Below are 11958 nucleotides of genomic sequence, written 5' to 3'. Positions count from 1 at the left end.
TCAATTTTTTTTTTCAACGTTTATTTATTTTTGGGACAGAGAGAGACAGAGCATGAACGGGGGAGGGGCAGAGAGAGAGGGAGACACAGAATCGGAAACAGGCTCCAGGCTCTGAGCCATCAGCCCAGAGCCCGACGCGGGGCTCGAACTCACGGACCGTGAGATCGTGACCTGGCTGAAGTCGGACGCTTAACCGACTGCGCCACCCAGGCGCCCCCATAATTAGATTTTTAGTGGGAGCATAAAGAATTATACTCGTATCTGTCCAAGAATTCTGGGTTTAAATCTATGTACCTCCATTCACCATTTTTCAACCTGTTCTCCCAACAGGATTAGAAATGGTGTGTTTGGTTCTTCCTTTTCTTCTTCTTCTTCTTCTTCTTCTTCTTCTTCTTCTTCTTTTTTTTAATTTAATGCTTATTTATTTTTGAGAGAGAGAGACAGAGAGACAGAGCGTGAGTGGGGGTTGCGGGGGGGCAGAGAGAGAGGGAGACACAGAATCCGAGGCAGGCTCCAGGCTCTGAGCTGTCAGCCCAGAGCCTAATACGGGGTTCGAACTCACCAACTACAAGATCATGACCTGAGCCTAAGTTGTTTGCTTGCCTGAGCCACCCAGGCACGCCTGTTTCTTCGACTTCTGACCTAGTCTCATGTGATTAGGATTAGAGAAAATTATAAAAATCATACCATTATACATTTACTTTGTATTAAAATAAGTACTCTGTCTGCTTAAGTATTTTTGGGGGGAGGGACCTGAGCTTTTTTTTTTTTTTTTAAAGCTCCATAAGATTGTTCCAATGGAAATGAAAATGTGCTGGCCTGCCCCTCCCACATAACATATCTCAGGAAACAGGTCTGCTCCTCAACCAATTGTCCCCACACTAAGACAAACATTAAGATGTTACCCATGGATCCAATCACCCCCTCCCCAGATTCACTTTCTTTTTTTTTTTTTTTTTAAATTTTTTTTTCAACGTTTTATTTATTTTTGGGACAGAGAGAGACACAGCATGAATGGGGGAGGGGCAGAGAGAGAGGGAGACACAGAATCGGAAACAGGCTCCAGGCTCTGAGCCATCAGCCCAGAGCCTGACGCGGGGCTCGAACTCACTGACCGCGAGATCGTGACCTGGCTGAAGTCGGACGCCTAACCGACTGCGCCACCCAGGCGCCCCTAGATTCACTTTGTTATGCTGCCTTAATGAATTTAGAGATGACCTTTTGGGGCGCTGGGTGTTCAGTCAGTTGAGGGCCTGACTTTTGATTTTGGCTCTGGTCATGATCTCAGGGTTCATGAGATGAGCAATGACCTCTTTTCCCCATATCAATTGCTGTTTCCCTTTTCTTCTCTCTCTCCTCCTCCCTCTCTCCGTGTCTGTGTACATGCCTCCATTATTCAGTTTTGTCCATTGTCCATATTGCCACACTGTGGTTGTCCTAAAACGTAAATCTGCTGATTTCCCCCCTACCGTGGGCTTACAGTATGTTAAAGCCAATTGATAAATTGGCTGCCACCTGTACAGCATGGCATTCCAGATCGTCCATAAATATGTCTCGGAAGACTTCTTCACCCCTGTGTCTCACCCCCTTCTTTGCATACTCTGTGAGCTGCTCATACCAAACCTTCTGTGTTTCCGACCCACACAGCTCTTTTCTCAATTCCTGCACATGAATGCAACTTCTCTTCTGAAGGCCGTTGCTTCATCATTTCCACCTCTGTGGTTCCCTATGACTTCACATGTCACGGGACTTTTCCCACACCTTCTTATCATTTTCTTGTCTCACATTATTGGCTGTCTTATCCACTAGACCATAGGTTTCTTCAAAAATAAGTGGCTGTGACTTACACACGAATGCATGTTTGATGCTTAGGACCATGCCTGTGCTCAGCAAATATTTGAATGTATCAGTCAATCAATCAATCAATTAATACATTCTTGGCAAAGCAAATGACTTTCTGGCCTGCTATAAACTATTGTTTTCAAGTAGGGGGTCTTTTCTAAGCCCCACTTTGGGACATCCATGTATCGACACCTATATTTTTGTACTGATATCTATATAGGTCAGTGCATTCGGGGAGAAGCTATATTTATTAGCAATACTATTATGTTACTGGATCTTAAATATCTATTCAATAACAGATGAAACATATGTTTGTATAAAACATGTTTCATCTATTATTGATGCAATAAATATAATATTTATTTTACAATAATAAATAATAAATATTTATATATCAAACATATCATATTTTATATAATAAATATAATATTTATATAATAAATGTGATATTAATTATATAAAATATAATATCATATTTTATATAATAAATATATTTATATAATAAATATACTATTATATATTATATAAAATATAATAAATATACTATATTTATATAAATAAATATAATAAGATATATTTAAATATATATTAAATATATATTTTTAAACTATTATATATTTATATAATAAAATATAATAAATATACTATACTATATTTATATAAATATAATAAGATATATTTAAATATATATTAAATATATATTTTTAAACTATTATATATTTATATAATAAAATATAATAAATATACTATATTTATATAAATAAATATAATAAGATATATTTAAATATATTAAATATATATTTTTAAATTATTATATATATTTATATAATAAAATATAGTAATTATATTATATTATATAAATGAATATAATAATGTATATTTAAATATATATTAAATATATACATTTAAATATATATATTTATATATTTGTATACATCTTTTTGGTTAAAGGTGTTTTCAAACACATTCTCTCACTTAATCATCCCCAGAAACCCACAAAAGAGTGTTTTTAAATCACCGTTCAACAGATGTGGTCTCTAAGATTCACAGAACATAACAGACTTTGCAGACCCTTGACATGGAAGTAAGTCCCCTGACTCAGTGTACCTCACCTTCCCGTTTGTTGGACACATCCCAGTGAGTTCTTGTCTCAAAGCTTGTGAGGAATCTCTATATGCACGCAGCAAATACCTACTGCAGGTTGGATGCCTAAGTTTGCCCGCTAAGTGCAGAGGATGTCCTATGGACAGGGGACATTATCTTTTCTCTTCGATAAATAAATTCGTAGGCCTGTGAACTAATTTTAAGAAAAGCAAGCATTTCTTTAGGGCTTCTCGCGTGTTGAGTCCTGTGTTTACCCAGCTCGTATCATCATGATATAAGGAAGTGGTTACTTTTCTCTTCCCCATTTTATAGATGCAGAGACAGAGACCGAACATTTAAAATGGACACCTAAGGTCATATGCAACCTGCATTCAAGCAGTGTAGTTTGAGAATCTCTCCTATTGCCACAACAGTATACATTGTCCCCGGGGTTTATCACTTAGGGACTTCATACGTTGCCCATGGAAAGCCAATGATAAATAACAGGTCGTATCACCAAACTTGAAGCTGGCTGGGAAAGATAAAACTCCCGGGCCCTGAAAGTGAAGACGAGTATTTAAAAACAGCTAGCCAAATCCTAGCAACATCCCCGTTATCTGGTATTCATCGAAACCATTACTGTGTCAGAGAAGAAACACACAAAACGTCTGGACCCATCACCTGGGCATAAAGGAGACTCTGTCCTTTACAGACCTTCATTGTAATTTTACTGCCCCCCCCCAAAAGATACCGTTCCCTGCCAATATAACCACAGTAACATAACGTACAGTAACACATTTGTCAGCCTGACCACGAGGGGTTAGCTGCACATGGGTGGCACTCTTTGCAGAGCAAAGCCTCAAAGAGTTAAAGATGTTTGCAAATACTGTAGCGTGTGTGGTGTGGACGATGCTGCAAAGGGGGGAGGTGGGGGGGGGGAGCAGAGCAGGCAGAGAGCAAGCTTTGCTGCGCGCTCGCGCTCCTGGCATGGTGGCCCAGTGTGGCGCGCTCACCTGTTTCGCCACCCTGGTCCCGGGAATGTCTGTTACAGTTGCTTTGCGCCGAGATTAGCTGCTCTTTGCATTTCCTTGTAGCTGTGGATGTGGTTTCTGTAGTGATGGGACCGAGTGCGGAGATCTATTGGCTGCTGGCTTTGTAAATTTCATTCAGTTTGGTCCAATAGCAGAGGGGGATCGGGGAGACATCGGGAGCTCTCGCTTCAATCTCCCTTTTCCTTGCAGATCCGTCTGTGTCTCTCAGCACAGAGCTCTTATTCAGACCTCGCCGTGCCCTTCCTGCTCCCACTGTCTTGCTTTCTCTTCCTGACTATTTTAGGGCACAAACAACGAATTTCCTCCAAGCGGCCGGGCTCGGTGGTCCCCGCATTCCTTTGGATGAGCACATCTAGTTGGGAATTGGACAAAGCCCAGGCTCCTGGACTCGCACACAGCCTCCTGAATCCTACCCTCGGTCAGGATTCCCTAGAAAAATCTGGATGTGTGAAAAAGAACACTCAGAGCCGATGCAGATTTTTCCACGGCTAAAGGTAGGTGCCGTTTTCAGATGTGTCTCTGGGTTATTTATTTGTAAAGCCTTTGAAACATTTGGACCTGTGTGTGCTTCCCCAGCAAAAGAGGATGCTAAGCCTCCTGGAAAACACTCGAGCTGCGTTCCCATCTGACATTTTTTAAAAATTATTATTGCATTTTATTTTGAGAATTCGGACAGGACTTTCTGCCATCTGCCGCTCCATTTCCTTATAGGTGTGGGTGGGACTGGGGACATGTATGTGCGGCTTGTCCTGAGCAAGCTTCATGCACATTTCCACAGAAACATTTGCTTTTTTTTTCCCTGTTGACTTAAAAAAAAAAAAAAAAAAATTGGGACCACCCTGGTTTGAAAGAATTTTGCTGCAATCAGCTATTTGAACGGCGCTGGGGCCGTGTGTGATGTGTTTACAAAGTAGCGTTGTCTTACATACAAATAAACACAAGAGTGTGGCGAGGACAGGAGGGGAAAAAAATATATCTGCAGTAGAGGCTGAGCAGGAGCAAAGCGTCAGCTCCCTGCAAACCGGGACCGGAGATGAAGACAGGAATACTTCTGGAGACTGAGCAACCGCGAGCTTTTTTTTTTTTTTTTTTTTTTTTTTTCCTCCTTCTTTAAGGAAACTGTCAGCTACCACCCTCCTGGGGTGCTTTTTTTGGGTTAACCAGAGAGAAAAAAGGAAAACAGGCTTGGCTGGGGTTGCATTAAGCGGGTTTTTTTTGTTGTTGTTGCTTTTGGTGTTTTTTTTTTTTTTTTCCTCCTTCCTCTCTGCTGGCCTCGTAGAACATGACGGCTGTTGTGATGCACGAAATAACGCACGTGATTGATTAGGACCTGGCTGGGCTTTGCTGGGGAGCGACCCGGGCGCGCCGGAGACCCCGGCTGGACACTCCAATGACGGTAGCTTCGAGCTGTTTCTGCAAAGCTGGGGAGCGGGCTCCGTGCCCCCCTTCTCCCGTGCGTGTGGGTAGGGGGGAGGCGAGCGGCGGAAAGCGGGGGGGGGGGGTGTTTTTGCTGCTTCGGGAGCCTCTGGGTCTGGCCTGGACCTTTCCGGGGGCCACTGAGCGGACGCCCGGGCACCAGCCCCGCGCTGCCCGCTGGTCTGCAGGACCACAAAAGTTGGTGGCTGCGGGAACGGGCGCCGGGCGCCCCAGCCCGGGTCTCAGGGGACGCAGACCCCAGTCGGTTCCCGGGAGCAGAGCCCGCGGGACGCACGGCCGGCCGGTGCCCGGTCTGGGGTGGGGGCAGGGGTGTGGGGAGTCGATGGGGATCTGTGCAGCACCCCGATAGCCTCGGGCAACCTGGCGAGGAACCCCCATCTCAACGCTCTCGGCCGTCCCGCGCTGCGAATTCCCTCCCGGCCCCCGCTTTCGCGGCCCATTGGTGCCCCCCGCTCACCCCCAACCCCGCGCGGCTCGGCCTGGCCACCCCCACCCCCCGTCCCGCCCCAGTGGGCCAAGCAGGTCGTGGAGATCCGGCCACCCGCTGCTGGAGGCGGGGGCTGGGGGGGGGGAGCACCACAGGGGGGTGGCCCCCCGGAGCGAGCCGCTGAACTTGAGTCCCGCCCCCTCCCCAAGGCCTCCGCGGCGCCCCCAGCCTGCGCCTGCACCCGCGTGGCCCGACCTGCGGAAGTGCGGGCGGGGGGTGGGGAGCTGGGGGAGGTGTCGCTCGGCCGCAGACCCTGCGGGGGCTCGGGAGTGGGGGGCGGTGGTGGCTGCGCGCGGAGGGCCCGAGGTCCCCGCCCCAGCTCCCGACCCCCGGGCCGTCCCCTCCCCCCGCCCTGCCGCGGCTCCCGCGGCCCCCGGTGGTGGTGGCGGCGGCGGCGGCGGGGGGTGGCGCGCAAGCCGGGAGTCCAGGGCGCGGGTGTCTGTGCGCGCGGGGAGCGGGGCCCCGTGCGGCGCGCAGCCCTGGGCCCGGGCGCACCATTCCGCCGCCTGCTCGCCGCCAGACGCGGCGCCCTTTCTGCCCGGGGCGGGGGCGCGCCGAGCCCCGCACCCCTCCCCCCCAGGCCCGCGGGGCCCACCTGGGAGCGCGCGTCCCGCCCGGAGGGCGCGGGGCGAGGACGTCCTCCGCAGCCCTCCCGCCCCTTCCCCAGCGCCTTGCTTTTTTACATTTATTTATTTTTTTAAATTTTGGCTGACTGCTTCTTCTGAACCGACCGGCAGGTGCGGGCCTCTTTCTACTTATTTTCCGAGGCACTGGGCTGCTGTTGAGGGGCTGGCGAGGGGGAGGGGGCGCAGCAGGCAGGCGCCGGGGACCCGGGGGCGGCGGGGGCCGCGTGCGTCCAGGTTGCAGCTCCGGCCTGCGCCGGGTGAGCGCGCGGACTGGATTAACCCCCTGCGCCGGCGAGTTTGGGCCCGAGCGAGCACCGCGGATCCCCATGTCTCATTTGCACCCAACTTAAGAAATTTGGGGTGAGGGCTGCCGGGTGGGGGGCTGTTGAACCCAGCAGGTGCTGTTCTTGCCAGCGCAATCCACAAGGTGGTGGTATGGATTCTTCTTTTCATTGGATTTGATTTTTTTTTTTTTTTTTTCCGCTTCTTATTTGGTCAGTTGATGGTGGTGGTGGTGGGGGGGGGACGGTTTTCTGTGCTCATATCTTATGCTTTTTGAAAGGATCCAGCGCTGGCCAGGCGTCGACATCAAGGGCGCGTCGCATTAACAGTTTCCTGGGGAGAGGTGGGGCGAGCGAGGTCCCTGCCCAGAGTCAGCACTTTACCAGAATTTGAGGGGACGCAGGGAAGGGGGGGAAAAAAAGGCAACCAAAAAGCAGAAAAAAAGCAAAGAAAAAGTTTAGGGAGACCTACTTAGGGTGGTGCAGAATTTGCAGCTGGTGTGGGCGTCCTGCAGACAGCATCCGAGTGCCCGCTGAAGACCTTTGTGGGTAGGTAGTATTCCTCAGCCAGACATTAAAGGACCAGGCTATATAGAAAGATCTGACTTTCCGTCAGAACAAAGCAACATCAGCCGCTGACAGAGCTCCCCGGTTGGAAGGGAGAGGCTTACCGGTTTCCTAGAGGGTGGCTGAGCCCAGAGAAAAGAGCACACTGCACAGAAATCTGCACTTTCCCGGGGGCGGTGGGGAGCCTGGAGAGAGACTGCGTGCCTTTCGTCTGTACACAGAGGTGAACAGCGATTGTGAAAACCTCAGCATAGACTTCCCTAGGTAGATGGGGCGTAGGAGGGTCGCGGAATTGGCACGTGGTTCCATGCGTCCCTTATTTCCAGAAAAAATTTTTTTTCGTTTTCTTTTGGTATCTGTCCCCCTATGGAGAACGTAACAATTTCATCGAGGGCTCTGCAACTATATATTTTTCAGATTGGACTTTCAGTATGGTATTCCCCAAGGAAATGCAGTATATCTGTGGCTCGTGTGTATGCCTATCTGTGTGTCTGTGGCAGTTGGAAAGAGAATCATCTTTGACATGTAAGAAAATAATTAGGGCCAATTGTAGCAGGGGAAAGATTACTTCATCAGTTTTAAATTACCGAATTCAAATGAGACGATGGTTTTCTTTGGAAAATCAGGATGATTTGGAGCAGGAATTTAATGTTAATGGCTGTGCTTTGATGCTATTTCTAGGCTCTGTTGACATATTTTTGGGGGGTAAAGGAATTGTTGCTTTCCTTTGTGTTTTTTCTTTTCTTTTTCTTAAAGAAATAACGCTGAATGTACATTTGGCCTTAAATCCAGTGGTCCAGCTAATTTTTAACCGAAATCTAAGAACAGAAAAGATACTTGGTAAGTGCCTGATGGCTACGTCAGGTGGATAATGCAGGTACACAGCTGTTAGTAGATTTGCATAGATTTGCAAGTGCATGAACTTGAGGATTGTCTAAAGTTCCTTTTGTTTTGCTTTGCTTTGTTTTGTTTTTGGTACGGAATGTAGACTGGTAAGTGTACGGGGGTTTTTTCTTTATTTCTGAACTTAGCCTTTTCATTCGGTTTCCTTTGTAGTAATTTGTGGAAAGCTTCTGGTGTCTGCACAAAGATAGCGTGCTTACTGACTAAGCCTGTTACATTGGTTTCAGAATGTGCAAGCCACTCTTTCAGAACTCTTTAGAATATAATATAGGGCCCTTATGCCCAGACCACAAAAAAAAAAAAAAAAAAAAAGAAAAGAAAAAGAAAAAGAAAAAAAAGCCTAGAGATGGTTCTCTGAAAAGTAAACATTCAGCCACATGGGGTCTGGCTGCTATTTAAGGTGCCGTCACTTTAATTGGTACAACATATTTTAAACATCGAGTTCACGGTTGAGTATTGTCAGTGATGCAACTTGTTGATGGGATTTATTTTATTCAAATGAAGTTTCATCATGAAAATATTTTAAGGCTCTAAACCCTCACTCTGCAGATAGACTTATCTGGTTAAAACATGCTGAAATTCCAAATGGTGAAAGCTGATTTTACGATGCCGATTTCACGTGTAAAGAACAGATTTTTTTTTGTGGTATATAAACCAGTCTGTGTTCTTCCTATGATGTTTTCTGCCTTACGAATGTGTATTACATTCCCAAATGAGAAGAATATGTTCGGGGGTTAGTTTAAATCAGTTGCCTGTTTGTTTTTTGTTGCTGGTTTCTTTTTCTCCTGTGAGAAGAGACTTCGTGTTCAACTTAATCATGTTAAACAATAATAATTACGTTAAGACAGACCGTGCCTCGTATGTAGTAACAACTGACTCCTTAAACATGTCAGCTCCCAGTTTCAAAGCAAATGTCCAGCTTTTGCCCAGTCAAGGAGAGAAACTGCAAATCTCCCAAGTTGAAGGCCATGCTTCGAGGCAGTTAGGTCATCTGTTGTGTGCTGTGACCATTCATGGGCCACTCACTCAATGAATATTTTCCAGTTTTGTCATTTTTCTCCAAACAACCTACATTCGGCCGCTCAAAGCCTCCACTGTTCTTTGCTTCGCGGATGGCAGGATGGGAAACCCTTCGTCATTTTTCTTGGGCAGGACAGAGTAGCGCAGAGAAGCATCGGGAAAAACAAGAGGGACTGCCTACGAGCTTGCCATTTTGCCCTTTATGGCCTTTAGACAAACATGTAGGAGAAGCTTTTCTGCCTGCAGTGGTGCTGCTGCACAAACAAGCCAAAAAAAGACTGAGTCAAAGCTCGTAAGTCACGTGAATGGAAGGTTGTTCGCCCAGAATGGCCAGTCCAGTTGGGCCTCTCAGCACACTTGAGACACTGAGTGTTGAGTGCACCTGTCCCAGGTGTGCATGGACCTCCGTGAGCTCTACCTGCCTGTGCAAATTGCCCCGTTTCCGGAATGCTGCTCTTTTTTGTTCTTAAACCAACCTCCTTCCTCCCAGAAGCGGTACCTAAAGCCAAACAAAGGCAGGCCCCAGCAAACATAAAGTCCACAGTAAGATGAGGTACTGAACTGATTCCACAGGGGAAAAGAGTAATCTGTGTATAATTGGGGGAGGAAACAAGGAAGCATAAAGCCACTAAAGCCTCCCTGGAATAAATCTCCAGGAGACAAATCTTTATTCAGAGTAGTGTCAATGAAAGGCTTTCACAGCTGTTTGGAAATAATCCAGGGTTTTGTTTGGGTGGCTTTCTTTAAAATGCATGTTATGTCAAGAGTGGTTTGCCACAGTCACAGAGTGCAGTGTTGGGATCACAACTGGACCTTTCTTGGTCCTGCGTGTTACTATTGGTGAGCACTCTCGTTTCCAGAGGCTAATCCCTGAAGGATGATGAGACCCTGGGTCTTGAAGTTATGTTGCAGGTGTATTTTCCATCGTATTTTATTGTGGTCTGTCCTGTTAGCAAACTCCTAAGTGTACCTCGTGGTATTGCTGACTCTGGGGAAAAGGTTTTCCTAGCGCCTCTCTAGAACTTTCTCGTCTTGTTCACCTGAAACAATATACCCGCTGGTTCCTAACACCCATTTCCCCCTTTACGCAGCCCCTGGCAAGCACCATCACACTCTTTGCGTCTTCGAATTTGACTGTTTTAGATACCTGCGGGCATCTCCTCCTCTTGGCGCAATTTATGATTTTGTTTCTGGCTAGTTGTGCTTTTTCCGCGTGGGAGGAATGGAGGAGACAGAGAACACGCGTTGGTGGGAGGGGCAGAGAGAGAGAGAGAGAGAGAGAGAGGGAGACAGAAGATTCCAAGCAGGCTCAGCTGTGACAGCAGTGAGCCTGATGGGAGGCTCGAGCTCACAAACTGTGAGATCGTGACCTGAGTCGAAGGCAGATGCTCAACAGACTGAGCCACCCAGGCGCCCCCAAAAGTGCACTTTCTAAGAGTGTTGAACTTTCCCTGCTTTCTTTCTACAATAAAAAGAAAAGACTTGCTTAGTTTGAAGTTGCATTTCTTGGTAAAGTTTTGAATCCTTTAAGAAAGAAGCAAGGTGGGGAGCCTGGGTGGCTCGGTCGGTTGAGCGTCCAGCTCTTCATTTCCTCCCAGGTCATGGTCCCAGGGTTGTGAGATCAAGCCCCACATCGGGCTCTGTGCTGAGTGTGGAGCCTGCTTGGGATTCTGTCTCCCTCTGCTCTCTGAAACAAAATAAAAGTAAAAGAGAACCAAGGTTAATGAAACCGAACGGCAGTGATAGGACACGGCCCTGTACGTGGATGGTTATTTTTGCAAAGCGTGGAAGAGGTCTCTTGCTCTGTTCTCATAGCCCTGATGGGATTTGCTCTCTGTGTCGTGTTCCTTGTTTCATATTTCAACGTCACCCGTGTTTGGTTCACAGTTGGGGCAGGGACACATATCCCATTACGTGGATGGTCTGCAGCATTGATCTGTGCTCTCAGAAAGAGTGGTGTGGGTTGTAGACACCACAACGTGACATCATGTGCCTTTATTGTTGTCAAATGTTTCCTACCCAAGTAGAGCTGTGAATGCACTAGGTGGCAAAACGTAGAAACATGCACATTTTTTTTTTATTTTTTTGACATTTATTTATTTTTGAGACAGAGAGAGCATGAACAGGGGAGGGTCAGAGACAGAGAGAGGGAGACACAGAATCCGAAACAGGCTCCAGGCTCCGAGCCATCAGCACAGAGCCCGACGCGGGGCTCGAACTCACGGAACCTCGAGATCATGACCTGAGCCGAAGTCAGACGCTCAACCGACTGAGCCACCCAGGCACCCCTATTTTTCCTTCTTTGATGTGCACACGAAACAACATACCAGGAGGCAATATGTGATCTTGTCCCATTTTCCGTGCCTTCTCTCCATCATTCACCGAGGGTCAGTCATATTAAAATAGTCATCGTGTGAGTTATGTGCAAAGTAGCACTTGTAACTCCTGGTCATTTGAAAATGAAGGCACTCGTCCATAATCAGCTGGATTCCTTCCAGTTTTGTCTTATAACTAAAATAATATTCTCTTTAAAAATTTTTTAATGTTTATTATTTTTGAGAGAGAGAGAGAGAGACAGAGCGTGAGTGGGGGAGGGGCAGAGAGAGAGGGAGACAGAATTCAAAGCAGGCTCCAGGCTCCGAGCTGTCAGCACAGAGCCC

The 11958-nt window shown here is 47.0% G+C and overlaps 1 protein-coding gene across 7 annotated transcripts in view; it reads left to right on the top strand.

The window, feature by feature from the left end:
- The first annotated feature begins 3977 nt into the window (after positions 1–3977).
- Positions 3978–11958, top strand: part of NLGN4X (neuroligin 4 X-linked) — a 314465-nt gene continuing 306484 nt past the window's right edge. The window contains exon 1 of one of the 7 annotated variants that reach the window (XM_045472504.1): positions 3978–4471. The gene's annotated coding sequence lies outside the window, so the exon portion shown is untranslated. Of the gene's footprint in view, positions 4472–5159; positions 5431–6426; positions 6639–7249; positions 7358–11958 lie in introns of those variants that run through there. The other 6 variants (XM_045472509.1, XM_045472510.1, XM_045472506.1 and 3 more) reach the window with 6 other exon arrangements.

Source organism: Leopardus geoffroyi, chromosome X, assembly GCF_018350155.1.
Source record: "Leopardus geoffroyi isolate Oge1 chromosome X, O.geoffroyi_Oge1_pat1.0, whole genome shotgun sequence".
Classification (NCBI taxonomy): Eukaryota; Metazoa; Chordata; class Mammalia; order Carnivora; family Felidae; genus Leopardus; species Leopardus geoffroyi.
Note: the sequence above shows the minus strand (reverse complement) of the source record. Positions and strands in the feature narration are given on the sequence as shown.